This window comes from Paroedura picta, chromosome 1, assembly GCF_049243985.1.
Source record: "Paroedura picta isolate Pp20150507F chromosome 1, Ppicta_v3.0, whole genome shotgun sequence".
NCBI lineage: Eukaryota > Metazoa > Chordata > Lepidosauria > Squamata > Gekkonidae > Paroedura > Paroedura picta.
In genome coordinates, this window is record NC_135369.1 from 33736783 (window position 1) to 33759737 (window position 22955).

General features: G+C 42.4%; 1 protein-coding gene across 15 annotated transcripts in view; it reads left to right on the forward strand.

Moving 5' to 3' along the window:
• BCL11A (BCL11 transcription factor A) overlaps positions 1 to 22955 on the forward strand; it is a 198475-nt gene that overhangs the window by 154847 nt on the left and 20673 nt on the right. The window lies entirely within an intron of this gene.

A 22955-nucleotide genomic window follows, 5' to 3' on the forward strand; every position in this document is an offset into this window, starting at 1 on the left:
CTGCTGGGATTGAACTCCCAACCTCATGGGCAAAGCTTTCAGGCGGCTGCCTTACCACTCTGCGCCACAAGAGGCTCGTTGTTGTTGTTAGTATGGGATTTATTAACCACCCTTCCCTATAAGGCTTTCTGTTTTTTACTAATCTCAATTTAGTTTTGAGTTTTATTCAGGTTAATGTTTCCCACAGATAGAGAGTGAGAAAGTTTTTGTTTAAATATTGAGGAGGGCAGGGGAAATGGAGGGGTAGGAAAAGTGGAGGGGAGAACAGGAGGAGGAAAAATAGGAAACAACTGGCAATTTGAAAAATAGTTTCTGAGAACCAGCGACAGTAGTTCTGAACTTCTCTACCACTCTGTAATTACCTGCTGCATTTATAAGGTGAATGATTAACTCAATTGTCCCTAACGGCCAGCAGGTAAATACATAATTATGGGCTGTTGAAACAAGGTTATTGTTTACCTGATTGTCGGGCACCTGCTTTGAAGGACCTTTGATCTAGCAGGTCAAGGCTTAGGTGAGACTTCTTACCTGGTGAGGTCATTGACCAGGGGTCAGGGTTAGGGGGATGGGACCTTTCATGGTTTCTCCTGAGAGCTATTTTAGACTATTATTATGGTTTCAGTTCCTAAGAGGAACTGTGTTCCTTACAGTTTTGGTGACTCATCCTGCAAGACTCCCATTCATTTAAAACTGTGAATCTCAAACCTTATCATAATGAGGACAAACTAAATGTGAGTTACAAGTGTATTTTCCTGGCGTTTTGTTGTTGTTGTTGTTGTTGTTATAACCAACAACAACTGTGGGTGGCTACAATCCGGAAAGGATAATGGTGGAGGGTAGAGTTTGGAGAGGGGAAGGGGCTCAGCAGTAATGCGATGCCACAGAGTCTACCTTCTGAAATTGTATGTGAGTGTGTGTGCAAGGATGCCCGTTCACCTTTTTCATTCTGGCCATTTTCTCTGCTCAGAATCACCAACAGTGAGAAAACCAGCCTGGGTGTGGGATGACTGTGAGCAGAAACCGACGAGAGGGGAAACATTGAAGCAGTCTGCCTAGAATCCATTAGTCCTTTGCTCAAAATTTAAAGTTCCTTTGTGGATGGCTTTTGGTTTTATTAATAAAAACAAAAACCGTTAGCTGAAATGTGCATTCAGCTGTGTGTCACAGTCTGAGTTTCTTTAGAACCCAAGCAGATAGACAGTGTGAGTCACAGGGTTCTTCTTTTCCTACTAGTTGGAGCAAACATAAATTTGGGCCAAGCCTATTTTAGACGTTGGGGGGGGGGGGGAGGGAAATTCAGTAGCACCCCTAATTCCCAGGCAAGTTAATCTTAGGAGCTTTGCGTCTTTAGGCTTGCCAACTCAGACTTGGGGAATTCCTTGCAATATGGGGGCAGTTCTTAGGGAGGGTGGAGTTTGGAGATGGGAGGGAGCTCAGCAGTGGGGTGATGCCATGGAGTCCACCTTCTGAAGTTGCTGTTTCCTCCAGAGAAACTGATCTCTGTTTGGAGAGCAGCTGTGATTCCTGGAGAACTCTAGGGCTCACCTGGAAGTTAGTAGCCTGTGTGGATGGAATTCAGAGTTCTATGGAAAACTAAAGCAAGCTGTGAATGAACCAAGTTTTGTAAATTTAATTTTAGTTAATTTATATATTCAAAGAATACTGCAGGTAGCTAAGAGTAAAAAGGTAAAGGTAGCCCCCTGTGCAAGCACTGAGTCAGGTCTGACTCTTCGGGTGACCCCCTCCAGCGTTTTCATGGCAGACTCAATACGGGGTGGTTTACCAGTGCCTAAGAATACATCAACACAAATTCTACAGTAGACAGTGCAAGCTCAAAAGCTCTATAAATCTCTCTCACACACAAAACTCTATTATGATGTGTGCGTGCACATATGTGCACTTTAAAAACCAGGCAACAAGTATCAAATTAACTGAAAGGTTTTCAGAAATAGATATGTCTCCAAGTTATGCTGGGAGTCCTGATGCCAGTTGAACCTCATGGAGTTGCACAGTTTAGCGTATGGCCCTCCTAGGAGTTCATGCCAACCTTATTTCAGGTTCCGCAGAAGCCAGGTAAGAAGAAGAAGAGTTGGTTCTTATATGCCGCTTTTCTCTACCCGAAAGAGGCTCAAAGCGGCTTCCAATCACCTTCCCTTTCTTCTCCCCACAACAGACAGCCTTTGAGGTAGGAGAGCTCTGATACCACTGCTCGGTCAGAACAGCTTTATCAATGCCATGCCGAGCCCAATGTCACCCAGCTGGCTGCATGTGGGGGAGCGCAGAATGGAACCTGGCATGCCAGATTAGAAGTCCGCACTCCTAACTACTACACCAAACTGGCTCATATGGTGGTCTTTTAGGTACTTAGGATGCAGTTGTAACTTCGGCTGAAATTGCCAACGTTTGCACCGTTACTACCAAATACAAACTGGCTTAATGCTTGCTGTATGTCTAAACCAATTCCTAATATACTGTTATTTTTCTTATTAACTGAGGCTGTTCCGTTGTTTACCATTTTTCTTGCTTCATTTTTTTAAAATGCATCTTTCTTACATTTTTTGTGATCAGTGGATTCATTGATTAATTGGGGACTTTTGATTAATTAACACATTCAGCCTCCTGTTTATGCCTGCAGAATCAATTCTCATTTGCCTGAGGAGTTTCTTTGAGAAGTTCATTCCATGCTGAATTTTTTGCCACCCCTTCTGCCCCCTCTCTTCACCCTGGTTTGAATGCAAAAGCAATGGCTTTCAACCTTCCTTTCCTTACGCCACACCCTGGCGCTAAGCCTTTAAAAATTACTTCCAGACTGACAAATTAACTTGCCAACTTGGAGACAGAAGTTGGGGGGTGGGGGGTGGGGTGAAGCTTTGCTAGCCAAACTATGCGAAGTCCAATAACAGAATGACAGTTGATTGGCAGCTGTGCTATGCTTCTGAGGGACAGCGCAATCCATCTCTGTTTTGCCAAGCTCAGAGCTGTTTCTTGTTAATAGAGTTTTTTTTTTTAAAGGAGCAAGAAATAATATAAAGAAATATCCCTCACCCCCACCCCCTCAATCACTTTCCGGAGCTCCTAGAAGTGTGTCTGAACTGACACATGCGGAAATCAATTTGAGTCTTACTACTGGCTTTTATTGATATTAGAGTGGTCTCCATTTTCTTATAAACGAGAACTAGTGCGTAAATGAATAAACAGTATGATCACACCAGGGAGCATCTGTGCTATATACTATAACCAACTTAACGAGCATAATTCTCTTCCCCACACCCAAAACTTCAAGGAATCAGGCACTTCTAACCTTGAACTAGAAACCAGTCATACTGAGGCCTAGCCCAGTAAGTTGTCATGGACTGCAAGTGTTGAGCCCCAGAAGGCAGTAAGGGTGTGTAGCATTGGCTGTAAGGACTGGCAGGCAGGATGAGGCATGTGGATTGGCCAGGCTTCCTACAAATAGTGTGAACCTGGCCTTCTTGCCTTTTCTTCTCAGAAGAACCGTATCTTCTGTATGCTGTACTTCAGGCCTTGGTTTCCGCTGGTCAAGTCATTGACCTCAGATGCCTCCCAATTAGAGATTTAGGTACATATCCCTGTGGCACTGGCCTAGATCTGATACAAGAAAATGTAGTTCTTCGAAGCAACATTCCTTGAGCAAAGTGTTGACAGTTGAACTGGCTTGTACTTAGAATATATATGTGCGTTCTAATTAAGTTGGTTTTAAAACTAGCTTGCATCCATAATTCATTGTTACCTCGGCTGCAGGTGAAGGCAGTTCACATATTCAGCTCAGAGTACTCGATTGGTGGGACAGCATGCAATCAAAAGGAAATTTTGAACTTTACTTCTGCTTATCTAATTCCTGGATAGCAGCAATGGGTCTTAACAGCTAACAATTCTTACCTTTTGGCATTTCATGTAGAAAAAATTGACAGTCAAGTTTTTCCCAATTGTTCACATTCTCCGGAAGTGAAAATTTTTTGTAATTGTTACAGATACTATTACTTATTTATTAAGTTTTGTTTGATCTATTAATGGGTAGTTGGCAGGGACCAATGTTGAGGGAAGACATTTTGTTCTGGTGTAGTGCTATATCAAATGAAAAAAGTGGAGTTTTCTTCTTAGAGGAAAAGAGCAGCTTTTGTTTATTAAAGTGTAATCTTCATTTCACTCATCGTTTACTATTTTAAAAACTGAGGACTTGCTGATGTGCATCTCAATTAGATTTTAATTGGTTAATCAAATTAAGAGGCAGATGATTAATCGACTAAAATTTCTTCAGTTGTTGATAGCTCTAATTATTGTGCATTTTTTAAGGATGTATTAAGCATTGTTCAGAACAGAGATTACTTCCTTCCTCCTCTGGTATGAAGCTTTACCAACGAGAAAGCTTTTCCTGCTGCATAAGTTAAAATCCAATTACTCACAGCTTGTTTTTCCTTTATTTCTCTTTCCCCCAACCCTAGTTATTTATTCCTTTTCTAAACTTATTAAGTGCTTACTAACTAAAGCAAATTCTCAGAATAATTTATCAAATGATGAGCTTCTGTCTCGTGGCTCTGGCTTTACAGGGGACCCCAAGGCAACTTGGAATAGAACTCTTCTAGACAGCATCCTATTTTGAAAACAATACAATAGCAGCTTTTAAAAAACAGTGGCATCTATGGTTTTTTAAAAAAACAAATTGCAGAAATCCACATATAAGAAATAGAAAATGTTTACCATTTAACAGTAAAAAATGAAACAATTTATTGAAAAAAATGCTGGCAAGCAGGCTCATGGAGCTATGTAACACATTTCGCAGACTGAATGACACTGTGAAAAGGTGTTGCATGCCAACGCTGTTCCTAATGCAGCAACAATCACAGCAGCGCTGTTTCTGATACCTAGGTACAGAGAGGGAATACACAGGCAATGGATGGGGTCTATGGGGATGTGGTGCTGCTTCATCATTGATGCTAAGGGAGCCACAGATATTGTACAGAAAACCATTCCCTGATGTTTGTCAAGGAAGAACAGGCTCCTGTTTTTATTTATTGCAGGTGGGGGGATGGCTGTGTCCTTCCTAAGAAAAGCTCAGGGGAGAACATTAGCTCTTCCTCCCCCATTTTATCCTCGCAACCAACCCTCTGAGATGGGTTAAACTGAGAAAGTGTGGCCGGCCAAGGTCACCCAATGGAACATGAGTGTAATAAAATATTGCTTTGACCATTCACCAAAACTGCATTACCCATGCTGAGTCTTCAAATCTCCCACAATTCCACTGACACCTACAACAACAGGATGTGGCGTAGTTTGTAGAGGAAAGTGTTGTATCAGCAGTGTTAAACTTGAGAGTTGCTAGAAGGTCTGGACAAAACAGAAGTTTAGCAGGATATTTATCAGGGGAGCCTATTTGCACATATTAAGCCTCTATAAAAGGAGCATGACACTTCCCCAAGAAGCGTGGACAACCCAAGGAGGGGGAGTATGTGCAGACATAATTTGAATTTTTATTCATATTAATTGTATAAATTCCTTAAGAGAAACAAAAGCTTTGATACCTTCCAGACAGTGCTAAATACATAGAAGTTGTCCTGGTTTCAGCGGGAGATTTTAAATGTACTTTAATCTTCTGTACTAATATATGTATGGGCTTCTAACATACTGTGCTTAAGCAGTTCTACTCAGAAGTAAGTCCTATGTTATTCAGCAGGGCTTACTTCCAGGAAAACGTTCTTAGGATTGTTGTCTAAGTACTTAGCTTTGGTGGATTGCATCTTTTTATATTAATATTATATATATATATTTAATGACCAGATGGAGAAAAGAAAGAATCAAATGCAACTGGTAACAATTAATTATTCCCCCACTCTTTTTCATTTTCCATGCCTCAGATTCTGCAATGTCTGAAGACAAACGTTCATTTGACATTTAAGTTGAATAAAAAAGAGTTTCCTGGTTTAGCTTCAAACTGCTGTTCAAATAATTTTTTTTCCTGGTAAAGAGAGAAAGGAGAGGAGAAAGCATCCCCTGGCATCTGCGTTTAAATCGTGAGAGTGAGTCGAATAACAAAAGATACACACAATCTGTGGGTGAGCTTACAAAAAGTACGTGATTATTTAATAAACAACTTTGTAACAAAAAGAACCTTATGATTTTATAAAAGGGACCCAGTTCAGCAAGGCTGGTTTTTTAAGCTGCACAGTTTCAAGCTGCCCATGAAAGGGTCAGGTAATAACATTTTTTTTTTAACCATGAGGGGCAGCATTTGGGGGGTTTATTTCCCACATGTGCCAAAATATTTTAGACTTTCTCCGAATGTCTGTAACACAGGCCTGTAACACAGTTTTGCCTTTGAAAGAAATTTCAACCATTGGCTGTCTTCTGAATACGTTTGCTTGAGCTTGCTCCAAAAATAAGATGCAAGTTAGAGATCATATAATGCATGCACAGAAATGAACTTTGACTCACCACGGTTGTTAGAAGCCCAACTCCCACTCAAAGGGAAACATGAGGTCATCCCACAGAGCTTGTACAACTGCTTAGGCAACCCTCTCAGCAAATGTGGTTGGAAATTATTCTTGACCTACACCCACTGAAAGGCCAGGTGTAAGTCCAGATACTGGTCAAGTCCAGGCGTGATTAAGAATGTATGTTACCAAGTGAATTGCAAGACCTTTGCATTTTTCAGATGCAAGTTATCTAAGGTTCCTAGAGGCACCTGTGAGATGGGTCCCAGGATGAAGACCAAACTTGGCTTATTTCAGGGAATTTTGTGATTTAGCCTTCGGGGCCGAGGCTGATAGCCTAGTAATCCTCTTGTAAATTCTCTGGGTTGAAAAAAATCTATTTACTAAGAACTAGTGATTATGCTTTTTGTTTTGGCCAGATTCTTGCTTAAATTATTTTAGTTTAGATAGAATTAACTCACATTTTAAACTCCATTCTCCTCAGCGCTGCAATGTATCACTAATCTTAACATTACTGTTTTAAGATTTATATCACCTTTAATTCTTACATGGAATTCTTTATTTTGGTTTTGCCATGAGTTATTTTCAGCTAATTAGCTTTCATAAGCAGCAAGTTCCTCTTTGAAGGGGATATTGCTGTGTCCTATTGCTCTTGTTTATTGTTGATGATACTAGGTATGTAGTCAAGTTGTTACATTGTAAAGTAATCTTACTGGCTTGATCTATGACTGAAAATGGCTGGGATGATTGAGAGTGAAGCTTAAAGCACACTCTGAACACAGAGCACAGGAGGCTATTAAAAACCCAAGTCCCTATTTTGTCCCCTCTGTCCAAACATGGAGAGGGGCAGACCACTGTTTTCAGATGGAAGATGCAAATATGTGAAGCTGCCCCACAGGGAGCTACCCTACTGCCATTGTTCTCCTTGGCAGAAGTGCTTCTGGGTTTAGAAGGGCATGGGTGTGTTTAGAATTGCACCCTCTTGTGCCAAAGCATCCACACTAGTTTTCCCAGAACTCAGGCAAGGATCTTTCCCAATTCTAATATAGACCGTTTATGCACTGGAGGCTTCATGCCAGGCTGCAGGCTGGAGTTTTAGTCGTGTCAGGTTGCCCCACCTCTTCCTGCGCCCACATGGGGGAGCATTTGGCCTGGTGCACCTCATCCGCTCCCGATTTGTGCTCCTGCACAGGAGCTGGGGCAGTGAAGTTCTCAGCGCATAAACGGTCATAGAAGCGCAAACATTGGATCTTCTGCATGTGAAGTATGTGTCATACCACTCAGCTGTAACCAAAGTGTGAGAACACTGTGTATCATAGGAGTGCAAGTGTACCATAATTAGACTGACTGGGGAGTTCTCAGTCACAACAGTCCTATGTAGCCTTCTCCAGTCTGTGTTGAAATAATAGGAGTAACTCTACACTGGGTGACCTTGGGCATATTATATTTTTTGTCCCACATACCTCACAGTTGCGTTCACATTCTTCCATAAGCATGATTCCCGCAAATATTCTAAACAGGAGAAAATTTCCTGTATACATGTTGCAACATATGAGAGCATGTGCACAGAAAGTCCATTATACAGTGGTCTAACCCAGTGAAATCTGGAAACTGTAGTCTGTTGAGAAAAGATATCTTACTAATATCTTCATAAAACTCTAGTTCCTCTGAAGGAAGCCATGATACATCTATGCTGGTCTGAATATTGTTTTCCTGCCATTGCTTGAGTGCTCTCAATGGCATTCCTGACTGCTCTCTTTTTTCAGTGTGTTCCTTAAAGCCAGTGCTTTTGATAAAGTCTTTATGCCTTCTTTTTGTTTGAAAGCAACAAATGCATGATTAACAGTCAAGGAGTTGACTGGCCGAAAACCTTTGCCATGTGTATGCAGGGTGGAATACACATTTGCACTCATGTAATGTGTGAAGAGGCTGTTCCAACATGTTCTTGCATTGCATCAGCTTTCTGGAATCTGCTTTGATATAACTTCTTCTCTCTCACCTAGTAGCATATGACAGGAGAGAGAGGGAGCTTTCTACAGTTACTTTTTATACCAGTGTATGTCCAAGGAAGACATCGATGGTACAGGTTGTAGCCACATTTTCCCATTTGAATACTAGGCTCTTATATAAGTAGAGCAATGAAGGAAGAAGCTATACTTGCACACAGCTGAGGTAACATAAGAATGGGTCTTAAGTCAAAGAACTGGAAATCCTTGATCATTACTTCTCCTGAAAATGTCAGTTGTGTACAGATACTAAAAATGTTGGATGTTGCTTTTACTTCCACAATGAGGAAAGCTTTCCCAAAGCTTGTTGGCATACCAGCCAGCCTATTTTTCTGTTACTGACTTGGCAGAGTTAAGTGCTTAAATGCCTAGCTCTAGAACAGTTTCCCTCCTTTGCCTTCCCCACAGCAATGGCATCTAACTGACATAGTTAGTTCCCAGCTGGCCTCCCTTCAGCGTTAGTTTTCTGGCTCCATTGCCTGGAAGAATGGACATGCTTTTGAAGTAACTGTAAGCCACCTTAACATTTAGTGTGTTTAGCTTAGCAAATGAAATGCTAAACCTTTTTTTAGAAAACAACAACAGAAATGTAAAGTATTTATGATGTGTACATCTTGCATTTATAATCACTCTTCTGTACAGTCTCACATTGGGATCATGCATGAGCAGGCCTACCATCAGAGAAGTTTTTACAGCTAAGAGCTTCCAAGGGGCACTGCATGCTGAGGCCAGAAGTTCATTCCCACCCAGGGACCACATGCTCCCATGCATCAGCACCCCCCACTCTCTTTTGCCATCAAAAAGACAATGTTATCCTTATAAAGTCTGCGTTGTTCACTTTGTTGAGGAATTCACTGGGGTGATTTGTGGCTTCTGAGTTATAATAACTCAGAAATATCTCTTCAAGAAATGCACCTGTTGTGGATTGAAGATGACCCAAATGGATGAGCATTATCTCTTTCTGTTTTGTTTGGGTGAGGGGTACAACATCCTCACATGTAATGCCTGCCAGCACTTCACCTCCAAATCTCAAGGGTGTCAAAGTTGAAGGCAGCATTATGGGAGAAAGTCCTCAATGTCCAAAATGCCATGGCCCCGAAATTGATGAGGTCAGCACTGCCTCCTGGTTCCATATCACTACAGGTCTGATTAGGGTGATGATCCCCTCAGGTTCATTGCAGCTCATTGGAGCCACTAGTTTTCAGAGGGCAAAACCTGAAGTGCAAATCTGCCGCTTAAGTAATGGGCTCTGGTCCAGACTACTGAGCTTCTCCCAGTTCTTCAAAAGAAGTCTAGGTCCCTTCCGGTCTCCAACTTAGATGTGGACGTAGAAGCTGACCTATCAACAGCTCAGGTACTCTTTGATTTGGATTTGGAACAGATGGCAATGGTTTCCTGGCCCCAGCCTCAAGCACCTATGCAATGACTGTTGCACCTGTATATGATGTTGCCAGGCTACCTGGAAGAATGGGGCGACAACCTGTGCAAACTGAATCCTAGAAGGTCTTATATGTATAAAGGGCAGCCGTTCTCCCTTTGTTGGAGAGAGAGAGAGAGAGAGAGAGAGATTTCTTCAAATGTGGCATCATTGCAGGGTTCTCAAGAATAGGGGTTTAGTAATTTCATAATTTATGGTATTTTGTTACCATAAAGAGATTTATGGGGAGTCAGTTTTTTCCCATCACTTGTAAAAAAAAAATTGAAAGGTTTATGTAATCTTTGTCCGCCCAGGGCCCCAGTAGTTCCCCAGTGGTGTTTTCCAGTTGTGCTTATGCAGTTTATGCATAAGCCCTTTGAGTCTCTTGCCAATTCAATGGCTGAAATGTGTAAGAAAGTATTTTACCTTAAAAGAACACTAGAATTCTGTAGGAAAAGAGCTGTCTTTGTATGTTTTGCTGGTCCTAATAGAGGAAACAAAGTGTCATCCAAAGTCTTATCAAGATGGATTCTCCCCACTATTAGAGAATGCCCAGTTCAAATAGCTGAGAATACCCAACCTTCCTGTGGAATGACTTGCTAGAATCCCCATGTAGGACTACACAGAAAATTGATTAAAATAAAGTTGCACTTACATGTAACTATTGTTCCTCAAGTATCTTCTGTGCAGGCACACATACCTTCCCTCCTGCCCTGCTGCATACTCTGCTTAGGCGGCACTAGATGTACTGAGGATGGGGGGCACTGCTGCATGGGAGCACATGGTCCCTTGGCTGGAACAAACTTCTATCTCCATCATGCAGTGCCGCCTGGAGACTTTTAGCTGTAAAAACTTAACTTATGGCTGGCCTGGTCATGCACAGTCCCCATGCATGCCTGCTCAGAATGTACTCAGTGAACAGTAGTAGTACAAAACTCTCCCGTCCAGGGTGCTGGCCCGGGGTATTCCTTTTCAACTTCAGTAATTCCACAAAATAATGAAGAATCTTACAAAACTTTTTAAGCTAACATTTTTGTTGTATGAATGGTTAACTGTTTCCATCTCAAACATCAGTTTCCCTGTATATAGCAGGTGTAAGCAGCCTGTCACCTTTCAAGCCAAATGCAGCCAATTAGCCATCACCAGGTGTTCGACAGCTCCCTCTTTGTCTGTAAAGTCCCTAAAGGGCCTGCATAGAAGGCTGGCTTGATGGTCACAAGTTATGCAAGCCTAAAACAAGTTGTGCTACTGGACTCTGATTTTATTAAGCCTAAAACCAGTCATATCATTTCTGTAGAGTGTAATGTCAGGGGAAAAATTGCCAGTTCATTTACTTGGTAAACTACTATAATCACAACTTCACCAAAAATTGGGTTATGGTTAAAAAAGGATTCTGAAGATTTCTGAAGATAAAGCGCTTAAAAAAAACATGCAATACTCTAATGATAGGCGTAATTTAGCACAGAATCCAGACAGTGCTTTAAGATTAGAGGACTTTAGTCAAGTTATTTTGAGCCAGTGTGTAATAAAATGACACATACTAATAAGGTTAGTTTACTTTCGTTAGTGAAGGAAGTCTAACACTATATGGTGATTTGTCTTTATAATTTGTTGAGTACCTGCCTGTTCAAAGCCTTTATTATGTCAAACAAGGTATCTTTACAGCAGATATAGATTCATCCCACCTGTCAATCAGTGTTTTTGTTCAAATTATGACTCACATATTATTTAATCATAGCTCCCATCCACCCACTTCATTGGGTCTAAATCTGAGGTTTTCACAATTTCAGCTTTCCATGCTGATATGCCTCCAATAAAACCCCTTGTGGTACAGCACATTCTGGAAAGTGGTACAAGGCAGCAGTGGCCAAATTGTAGCTCCCTAGAAGGTGCTGGCAGGGGCTCATGATAATTGCAGTCCATGGACATCTGGAGAACCACAGTTTGGCTACCCCTGGTATAGGGTGTATGTACTTTGATGCTTTAGGATGCTTTGGGTTGATCCTGTGTTGAGCAGGGGGTTGGACTAGATGGCCTGTATGGCCCCTTCCAACTCTATGATTCTATGATACTGTATTTGCACAGAATATGGTTGGACCTCACCACATCTCACAAGAACTGAGAGTGTGGCTACACACACATTGCAAAGAAACTTTGCCGGACACATTTTCTTTCAAAGAAGCATCATTGACCTTCTCTCTGAGGAAATCTTGGTAAGCTTCTGAGAAACCCCAGGGCTGGCTTGAATACAGTTTGAAAACAACTTGTTTTACGTTAACTTGCATTTAACTACTTTGCCTAATTGGAATGTGGTTGGCCACATTGTATTTATGTAGTACTTTTTTATCCTGGTTTTCCACTGCGGGTGGTGTACATTCCCAACAACCCCATCAGATAGATTAGATTGAGGGAATTACTGTTTCAAGGTCAGCCAGCAAGCCTTATGGCAGAGTGGAGATTTTAACTTGGTTTTCCCAGATCCTAGTATGACACTCTAACCACTGCACCACATTGGCTCAACCTACTACCCATGCAACACACACACCTATGAAAGAGATATTTGGTATTTACAAGGGAGTTTGTACCATAGAAAATCATTAGGCCACTGACTTCCTGTCCTCCTGCCACTCTATACTAGTACAGTCTGTTCTTCTACCACATTGTGCTGCACTACTAGTGCACTGTGTAGTACACTATTAGAAGAGTAATGTGTGAATTTCTCCACTCTAGCAAAATTTATGTTTAAAAAACTGGAAGAGGAGTTTGAGAATCAGATAGTTTCAGCATTTAAACACTTTTATTTGTTTCTCTTGAAAGCATTGAATAGGGATGTTCAGTGATGGTAAAACTGAGAATGAATGGAAAATCTTCAGTTTTCAGAGAGTGAGGAAGATGAGTCTAAAACTCTTGTTGGTCTGCTGTTGAGAGTTGCAGAGTTGGCATGACTTCATACACAGCAGGGCATGGAAGGGGGTGGCGCAGCAGGGGCCCTTCTGTCTGGCCCACTCTCTGCTTCATGTTCTTGTTTCCTTTCCTGGCTCCTAGGAGCAAACATAGTGTGTTTCTCCCCCTCCTCCTTCCTTCTGGCTCTTTGGCAGGGCAGGAAAAGATCCCAGGTGGCTCTCGCCCATTGATCCAGTGTTGACAGAACAGTTCGATGGTTGGTCATGTGATACGAATCACACATGGATATCCCGGGCTGAATCCAGACTTCAGTTTTCAAACTTAACTCCTCTGGAAGTCCAAGAATTGCCATTTTCTGCAATGCAGAATAGTGATAGAACCTTAAAGCTCCAAGAAACTAAGATGCACTTAAGATCTAGCATAGATTACATACCTTTTGCAGCCTTTAGCCAATTAAACATACAGTGGATCCAAATGAAGAAAAGAGTTGGAGTGCATAGATTAATTTACCTGAATTAAATTGATTGAAATCACAGTCTGTTTCTTAAAATGAACGCACATCTTTTAATCTTTCTGTCTCCCCCCCCCCCCTCACCTTTGCCACAATAGTGGCCCAAAGTATAGAGTTTTAGTTGTTCCCATGGAGGTGAACAAATTGTTCCCATATCAATCACTCATATGGAAAAAAATTACAGAGCAGGTTAAATTGGGATGCTCCCTTACTGGAGTCCCTGCTACTGGGACTGAAGCATTCACTTGCCCACTGAGCTCGTCCCCTTCATCTGCGTGGGCTCATCCACGGTTCAGTTTTCTGATCATGCCAGAGTGTGGTGGAATGTTGGAAACCCATCTTTTGCATAGATCATTACATGAGTCACAGGCTGAATTGATGCCTGGAAAATCAGAACAGGAGTACAACTCTGGAGCAGATTTTGATGGAATGCATGCATCACTTGTAATTTCTCAAAGATACTTTACTTGTAGTGACTGTTGGGAGGTTGGGGATTCCTATGGCACAGGAAATATTATCTTAGCTGCACAGATAATAAAGTTTGTGTCAATCCTCTGCCTCTGCAGTCACATCAAACAGAAATAGAACATGGAATTAAGGGGGAAACTTCCACATTTCCAGAATATCGCCATTCGTTCATTTGTTTGCATAAATCAAGGGCTTACACATGTGAAAGTATACATGTGGTCATTGCTCTGTTGAAGCTCAGAAACTTAAGAGGATAACTTGGGTGGTCTTAGGTGCCAGGCCAGTAAATAGCTGCCTCCTGCCAAGCTGTTCCCTTGAGCTCAGCATCATCTACTGTCAGTGGCACGAACTCTCCACAGGGATTTGGGCACAGAAAGGTCACCTTCAGTACTTGCAACCTGAAGGTATAAACTGACATGATAAAGATCAGGGATCTTGATCTGTCTGTCAAGAGAAACAATGTGTGCCTGCATGGCCCCAATTCAAACTGGGACCCTGGAAGGGGAGAGAGATCAGTTTAGCTTATTGAAACCAGCCTTCCTATGCAGCTGTTAACAGTTTTTTAAAAAAATGCTGCCTCTGAAAACCCATATTTTCTCCTTAAAAAATCTAAAACCCATACGGGGAACCTGATTTCAGTTTCTTGGAGCTATGCATACGCTCACTTTGGCCTTACAGATGGACCGAACTCCAAGGCCTGTTTGTGTTCTGAGATCCTTTGATGGCAGGGACCAGTAGATCCTTGGCATGCAAAGCACATGCCCAGTTGCTGACCCACAGTTGCTGTCCTTCCTCAGATGCCCTAAATTGTTTCTTGTTCCAGCTCTATGTTGGGAGAAATCTAGAGATTATAGGGGTGGAGCCTGGGGGGGGGGGTGAGACCTCATTCCCCAAAGCAGCCATTTTCTTCTGGGAAGATGAGAATCTAGGATGCTATCTGTCTGTATAAAATAGCTTTGATTACTATGCATTCTCTAGAGCTAAGAACACCATAACAGCCCCACTGGATTAGACCAGTGGTTCATGTTGCCCAGCATCCTGTCTCACACAGTGGCCCATCAGGTCCTCTGGAAGGCTAGCAACAGGGTTTAAAGGCTGTGTTCCCCTAATGTTGCCTCTTGGCACTGCTATCCAGAGGTTTACTGATTCTGAATGTGGAGGTTCCCTTTCTGTCACCATGGCTAGTAGGCACTGATGGGACTTTCCACCATATATCTGCCTAATGCCCTTTTAAAACCATCTCTGCCTTGCAGCTATACGTCTTCAAACAGTGAATTCCACAGTTTAATTACTCGTTGAGCAGACCCATTATGCACGGGCCGGGATGCCCAAAATGGTGGTGACAGGGCTTCGGGGAAAATCCCCGATTATGCTTGACGTCGCCACCATCCAGGGCCCGACCCAGGCCCTCGGAAGACCCGCGTTAATGCGGGTTCTTCTGGAGTCCTGGGACTCTCAAGGGTGCAGGCCAGGGCTAGGTCAGGCTAGCCCCGTGCATAATTGGAGGAGTGGGGGCAAGCCACAGTTTGCCACCCCTGCTCTAGAGGTTCTCCAAGGGAAATAATTAAATACTCAAATAAATGCACATTTTCTTACTTTACAAGCCTTTATACAGGCTAACGAATTGTTTGTCTTGGTGTGTGGTTCTGAATTACCTTGACACAATGTTTGGGGGTGAGGTTTTTTTTTTACACATAAAAGGCACACTAGTTAAATCTCAGCCTCAGTTCATCACAGCCACTTGTGCCACGGCACAGCTTCTTCCACCATATGAAAATAAAGCAGTGGATTACAGCTAAGCGATACCTGGAGCCCAGCCAGGCCGAGCGTGGCCGAGAAGGCCCCTGTTTAGCAAATCATACTAATCCAGCCAATCTGGAGCTCGCTGGTGCCAAGACTTGAGGCAGGCTCCTAACACCATCCAAGGATGGAACTTTCTCTCGGCAACTGCAGAACTGTTGACAGGGGAGAAAGTCCATAGCTTTTAAACAGCAATGTTCACATTCTGCAACAATTTGTTTCACCTTCCCAGAAAAAGAAGTACTTGGGGAAGTGTTTTGGATTTTGTGTGTGTGTGTGTGTGTGTGTGTGTGTATGCAGACACACATGCACACAGTCACAAAGAGATGGCCTTGAAAGCTAGGGCTGTCTGGTATCTTATCTGGATAACTGTATGAGTCTTAAAGCTCATCAGTTAAATCTGCATGAAGTTACATATTAATTTTTTTAAAGTTCTGCAGGGAAACGCTTCATCACTCCTTGCTTTTAAATGGTGCATGTATATGCGAAAGCAGCCCTTATTTTGGAAGCCCCCAATCGGGAGAGTCACAGCATATGCTTTTATGTTTACGGCCTCAGGTTCCGTCTGTGGCATTTTTAGATGTCAGGCAGCATGTCCTTTCTCGGTTGGGACACTAGAAACCACTAGCACTCAGAGTAGGCCATACTACGGATCCCAGCCTCCAGGTGGGACCCGGGGATTCCCCATAATTACAGCTCATGTCCACATTGCAGAGATTCTTCTGTTCCATCTAACAATTGTGGAGGGGCAGTAGAGGCTGACAAGTTCATTTTGCTGGTAGTAAGCCCAGGCAAAAGATTTTAAGTAGACCTGTTCAGGATTCCACACTGTTGACCAGTCAGTGTGGAGATATAGTTTATGGCCCCTTCTGAGATTTAATTTGGCCCTGCCCTCATAGGTTAAGTTTCAAAGTGGAAACTTAGTGCTAGATTTTGCATGCATGCATCTGATGAAGTGGGCACTAATCCATGAAAACTTTGGCTGGAAAGAACATTTGATAGGCTTTAGGGTTCTGTAGACTCAGACTCACGTTTGTGCCTGAGTAGAATTACAGAATGTAATAGCATTAGGTTGAGCCATCTTGGAGCATTAGCTTTAAAGTCTCACTGATGGTAAATCAGCTTCTTGATCTCGTAACTGGCATGCGTTAGCACACAGCCGACTACATGAGAAGCACATTTCTCTTTCAACCTGGGCCATTCCTGTATTTCATATACGGAGTCAGCCAGTTTGTGCTGGCCATTTGACTGTCCTTTTGAATCATATACATTGGTGGGGGGCGGAAAGTACTTCTCCAAATGACTGCACTCTGAAGATATCAGTTGTTATGTGGAGCAGCAACTATGTAAGACACTAAAGTTTGACCAGCTGCCAGAAGCCCTTCTCTGGCTTTCCCACTGCCCTAAACTTTTGAGCTTTTCTTCAAAACATAATCCTGAACCCACTCCTCAGTTCCATGCTTTTCCTATACTTGTATGGAACCACCTGTGGTTAAGTGCACAGGACCTATTTATTTATTAACCAGGGGTGTTGCACTCATTTCTAGATGACTCAGAAGCAAAAGGAGAACACTGGCGGCTGCAAAGCACTTCCCCCAGTTTTTCTGTGAACAGCCTTTGTGTGGGCCTCTATAGGTTTTATGCCCAAGCAGTTGAAAGCAAAACTAAAGGCAGGGACAGCTAAGGAAAAACTGGAAAGCAGTGGGAGGCGTGTGTGACCTGTGCTTTCCCCCTTGTCCAGGGACATGGGGGCAAATCCCTCATCATGAGATGATGTGGGGGAGCATCTTCTTGGCCTTAATTTGGGTATGACCCTCCCACAGTTTGTATATGAACCTGATCCCGTCACTGTACAGTTGTATACCAAAGTGAGCTTGGGGTTCTCAGTCATTTGTATGGCACTTTTGGTTGGATAGAATTGTATTAATTTATATAACAACCCTACTTTTCTTCACATGGATTATGAAATTAGGTGGTTTTGTGTGTGTGTGTGTGTGTGTGTGTTGGGGGGGATTTGTGCAAACACCTGTTTCCTATGAGGTTGTTGTTGTTGTTAGGTGCGAAGTCGTGTCCGACCCATCGCGACCCCATGGATAATGATCCTCCAGGCCATTCCAGTGCAGATCTACAACAAAGGTTATAGGCATGTCCTAATGCAGGGGTAGTCAACCTGTGGTCCTCCAGATGTCCATGGACTACAATTCCCATGAGCCCCTGCCAGCATTTGCTGGCAGGGACTCATTGGAATTGTAGTCCATGGACATCTGGAGGACCACAGGTTGACTACCCCTGCCCTAATGGATTCAGGTAAACAGTGACACCTAAGCAGACATCTAAGCCCTTTGCCTAGAAAAGTGGTGTTACTTTGGAGTGTGTTGGGGCAAAGACTTCACATTCTTATTGGCAAAATCCAAACCTCTTCATTGATCATTTTTTCAAATTATTTAATACATCCTGCATCAACTGTTAAGATCTCACTAGGAGGTAAAATGGTCAGTCAGTAACTTTCATAATTAATCCAACCACCAATAGACAAATCAGAAATTGTGTTGCTTCAAAGTGGGAGACAATCAGTCATAGATTTTAACGACCTTGCTGCCTTGTGCTTTCTTTCCCCACCTCCCTCTTTTTGGTCACAAACAAGAATGGCAAAATTGGAAGCTTGTTTTTCATCTGACCAAATGAAGAAAAATATTACATTTTATACTTCAGTAGATCAATGAAGTCTAATTTTTTTTTTATGCTGTGCAGGAAATCGATTCTAGCCTTTACAACAGTTAAAGATGTTATGAAGAAAGTCATTTGCCAAATTATGGGACGTAACACATTTATTGATGACTGTAGGTTAGGAATTTTGACTTCACGAATGCTGTAATACAATCCACTGCCCCAACAAGAAGCTGAATGAAATACAGATTATATGGTGAAACTGTAATGCATCATTTGCTATTAGTGGACTGGTAATAATTACCAGTTTCAAAGCTGCTTTTTTCCCCCATGTAATCTTTACTCTCCGTCGTAACAGCCTTTCTCATTGACATTATGATTACACCAGCTGCCCTTCTGATCCAGAATATCTAGTTGATGGGAATGCTAAAATGCAATTACAAAAACTGTATGTTGTATCCTCATTATAAGATACAGTGCTATTTCCACTGACCTAATACATAAACTAGCAAAGCAGGGGTAGAATTTCATTGTTAGCGTACCGGAGACTGATGGCATCACTTGCTATGGGTTGTTAAGAGCTTCCAGTTTGCAATAGCAAATTAAAACAAAACTCACCATATTCCCTACTGCTCATTGCCCTCCCCTCATTACCACACCTTTCCCATTTCCCCATTATGATATTTCCCTCCCTGGATCATCCCCCCCCCCACACACATCCTGTGTCCAAAAAATAAGGACCCATCACTCTCCCCCCCCCCATTCTGTGTCCCAAAAATAAGCACCCTGGAATGTGCAAATCCCATTGCATTTTCCTCTCTGGAAGATGTATGTATTTATCTGTTGCGGCCCTCAGCACCCTATGCTAAACATCGTAATGTGGTTCATTAAGATGCTGGCACTGGCAGAAGAATGAAATGTTAAATATTATTCCAAAGGCTTTTTAAAGCGACCAAAATGTTAAACACCTGCCAGAAATGGCTGAATTGCACTCTCTTACTCTTTCTCTCTTTCTCTCTCTCTTTTACTCACCCAATTCAGATTGTCAGACTAAATGTATAATAATAGAGGAACCTGAAGCTACAGAGTGGGGGGAAAAAACCCTCCGTGTGAGTCACAGTAGACATAACTGTAAGGCAGCCTGCCTGTCATTTTCCAAAGTCATTTATTCAACACATTGTATAATGAAAATCCCCTTATAAAGCTTTTCTTCTTCTTCTTTGAAGTGAGGAGGAAAACAAGAACAATGAAGATCAGTTGATAGGGACTTCAGCATTTTCTTTCAAATTCCATCCACTTCATTTCCCCCTCCCTCCTTTCCACCAGCACGTACATTAGGCATATGTTTGGAAACCTAATTTTGGCATCTACTGTCTAATCTTGTAAAAAGATTTGCCCACAAGTGGGTTATATTGAGTGAGATTATAAACAGCGCCGTAAAGTAAATTACAGGTCAGCCTCAAAGTACATTGAGCAGTCAAATACCATTGTAAGTCTTGTTGTTAGAGGACTGGTACAGTATGTGTGTATGTGCGTCTGGGGGTATTGTTCACCAGCAAACCTAGGCAGCTTTTATGTTTTCCAAATGGCTAAGTAGTTAACTTCACAACCAGCTGTCAGGATAACAAAGAAGGAACCCAGTGGCACCTTACAGTCTAACAAAATGTATTCCAGCATAAGCTTTCATGTCAGGATTAGCTGCTAGGATGCCGATTTCTCCTCATCTTTCCTGTAACTTCAGTTCTAGGTAGAGAGGACCACAGTAAAACAAAACAATGTGGATTAACATTAAAAATGAATCGGGGAAGTATTTTCACTTCAGATGAATGGGTGGGGAAATACCTGAAGAACCGCCTCACCACCTGCTCCCCCCAGAGAGTACTTTGCAAAACTAATGCCAGAAAATTGGTGTTCCCTGGCTCCAGAGAAGTACATCTGGCCTCGACCAGAACCAGGGTTTTTTAGTCCTGGTCCCTACTTGGTGGAATGAGCTCCCGGAAGAGATCAGGGCCCTGCCAGAGCTGAAACAATTCCACAGGGCCTGTAAAATGGAGCTCTTCCACCAAGCCTTCAGTCAGGACTAATGAAAACAAAACTAAAGACCCAGGAGCCCCTCCTACCACTAGCCTGTGCTCTGTGATATTCGGAAAACACTCCCAAAGACTTGTAAACTTCAGCTACCACAGTCAATTATTACACAGATTCAGAATCTGTAAAGTTATGCCTTTAATGTCAAAACAGTTATAAATTGCAAGTTATATAGATGTTGTGGGTTCATGAATGCTTATGTATTATGCCAAGATCTTATATTGTATTGCCATTTCTCTATTTTCACTGTAAACCACTCTGAGCCAAAAAGGAGGGTGGTATGTAAATATTACAAAATAAAAGTAAATGAAATACCTGGAGATATTTTGGTAGGGAAACTGGGAAGGGGAAGGGCCTCAGCAGGATATAATGCCATAGATCCATAAACTGCTGCTGGTGCAGAATGCAGATGCTAGGGTCCTCCTTACAGGTACACTATGGAGGACCCATATCTAGCCAGTGCTGGGGCAGCTGCATTGGTTCGCAGTTGTCATTCGAATCCAGTTCAAGGTTTTGGTTTTGACCTTAAAGGCCATCCACATCTGGGCCCGGCATATCTGAGGAACCGCCTGTTGCCCTATGCCCCCTGCAGGGACTTACGTTCTTTGGGTACTAATCTATTGGTCATTCCCAGCCCCAAGGAAGCATGCCTGGCCCTGACCTGGTGGAATGAGCTCCTGGAGGAGCTGTAGGCCCTGCGTGATCTTTTGGTGTTCGCAGGGCCTGCAAAACGGAGCTCTTCCGCCAGGTCTTTGGTTAAGGCCGGGCGGCAAAGAAGATCGTGGCTCCCCTGTAGGAGTGGCAGTAGCGAATGCCATCTGCACACTCTATCACCCTCCCCTTCCTGGATGTATTATTGAGAGGATTATTAGGTCTGGTATTATTTGATATTTTTGCCGCAGCATCTTTATCCTCATGGGATTTTTGAATATAATGTATTTTTTAAATGTCTGTTTTAAGGGGGTTTTATTGGGGTTTTATCCAGATATTGTAATCCACCTCGAGCCTTTGGGGAGAGACGGGCAATAAATTGAATAAATAAATAGATAATAAAGAGTCTACCCTCCCAATCAGCCATTTTCTCCAGGGAAGCTGATCTTGGTTGTCTGGAGATCACTTGTTATAGCAGGGGATTTCCAGGCACCACTTGGAGGTGGGCAACCCTACACGTGAAGCTGCCGTGCAAAGCAAAGCCACTGCATTGGAAGTGGAGCCACGTATCAGTGGTAGAGCAGAAGAGTCCCTGGCAAAGTCTCAAATTGAGTGGTCTCAAGAACAGGGTACTAGGAAAGACCCTTTTCTTCTTGAGGCCCTGGAGAGTTACTACCTATTGAAGTAGATATTACTGAGCTGGATAGATCCATGGTTGGAAAGCATGTATATGAAACTGTGTGAGTGGACATAGTTTTACCATAGGATGGGTGTTCTACAATGTAGATCTTTTGTCTATATAAAGCAGGTATCTAATGAATAGAAATATTGGTCAGTCAAGATGCTTCTTATTTAATGTAGTGGACGTGTTTTCATGCATAAAGTAGTGTTTGCTTCATCAAATAGAGTGACCAACACTCATGCTTAGTGCTTTATGCACTAAGACGGGGGAGGGGGGGCATGGTTCTATCAGGGCTCCCACATAGTTGTATTCCATAGCTAGCAGGCATTCACCTTGGCCAGGGGTAGCCAAACTGTGGCTCTACAGATGTCCATGGACTACATGAGCAGGGTCTCATGGTAATTGTAGTCCTTGGACATCCAGAGAGCCACAGTTTGGCCAATCTTGACTTAGTGGAATGCTGACTAGGATGTTTCCTGCTTAACTAAAAATATGGGCTTTTTGACTTGCTGCACCAGCTCATAATGTATGTATGTTTACAGCAAAAAGCAATACTCCTACATTTTTCTGTGTTCCATTCCCATAATGACTAGCTCAGAAAAAAATGTGAGATATTATAATGATTGCATGTGACATCTTGTTCTCTGCTCTCTGATTGGTTGCTGCCTATTGATGCCGGCAACCTTACACAGTGATACAATGCCATAATTTTAAAAACTATCCTGCCTACTGGGAAGAGATGCAGGGCTCCTGCTGTTGTCAGCAGCAATCATGTGAACCCCTTAAATGCATTCTTTGAGCCTCAGGTTTGCACCAGACATGCAGATAACCTAGCATGCTGGCTGATATGTAAATTAAACCCATACCTTCCCCAAGAGAAAGCTGATTGTGCACTACAGACTGGCAGGAGAACCTTACTAAAATGTAGCAACTGGTTATCTGTATGGTATTAAGATAAATTGTTATCAAATACAGATATATAGCATCTTATCAAACTGGTGTTTATAGTGCTATGTATATTCAGTGCAAGGCAACAAACTTGACTCCAGTGGGATTTTTATTCAGCCCAAATGGCTTCTTTCTAGTTATTCAGCTAGATGAACTGCACCTATTTCTTTCCCTCTCTTATCAGTTGAATCTTTCTCAGCCAAATGTAGGATCTGAGTTATCCGAATCCATGTTTATCTGAACTTTATCAATTCAAAACTCCTAATCCATATATAAATATCATTTTCCATTGCCCAACTGTCTAATTATTTGGAATTGTTTTGGCAATCCCTAAACCAGTAGGACAAAAATGTTTGTACTGTAT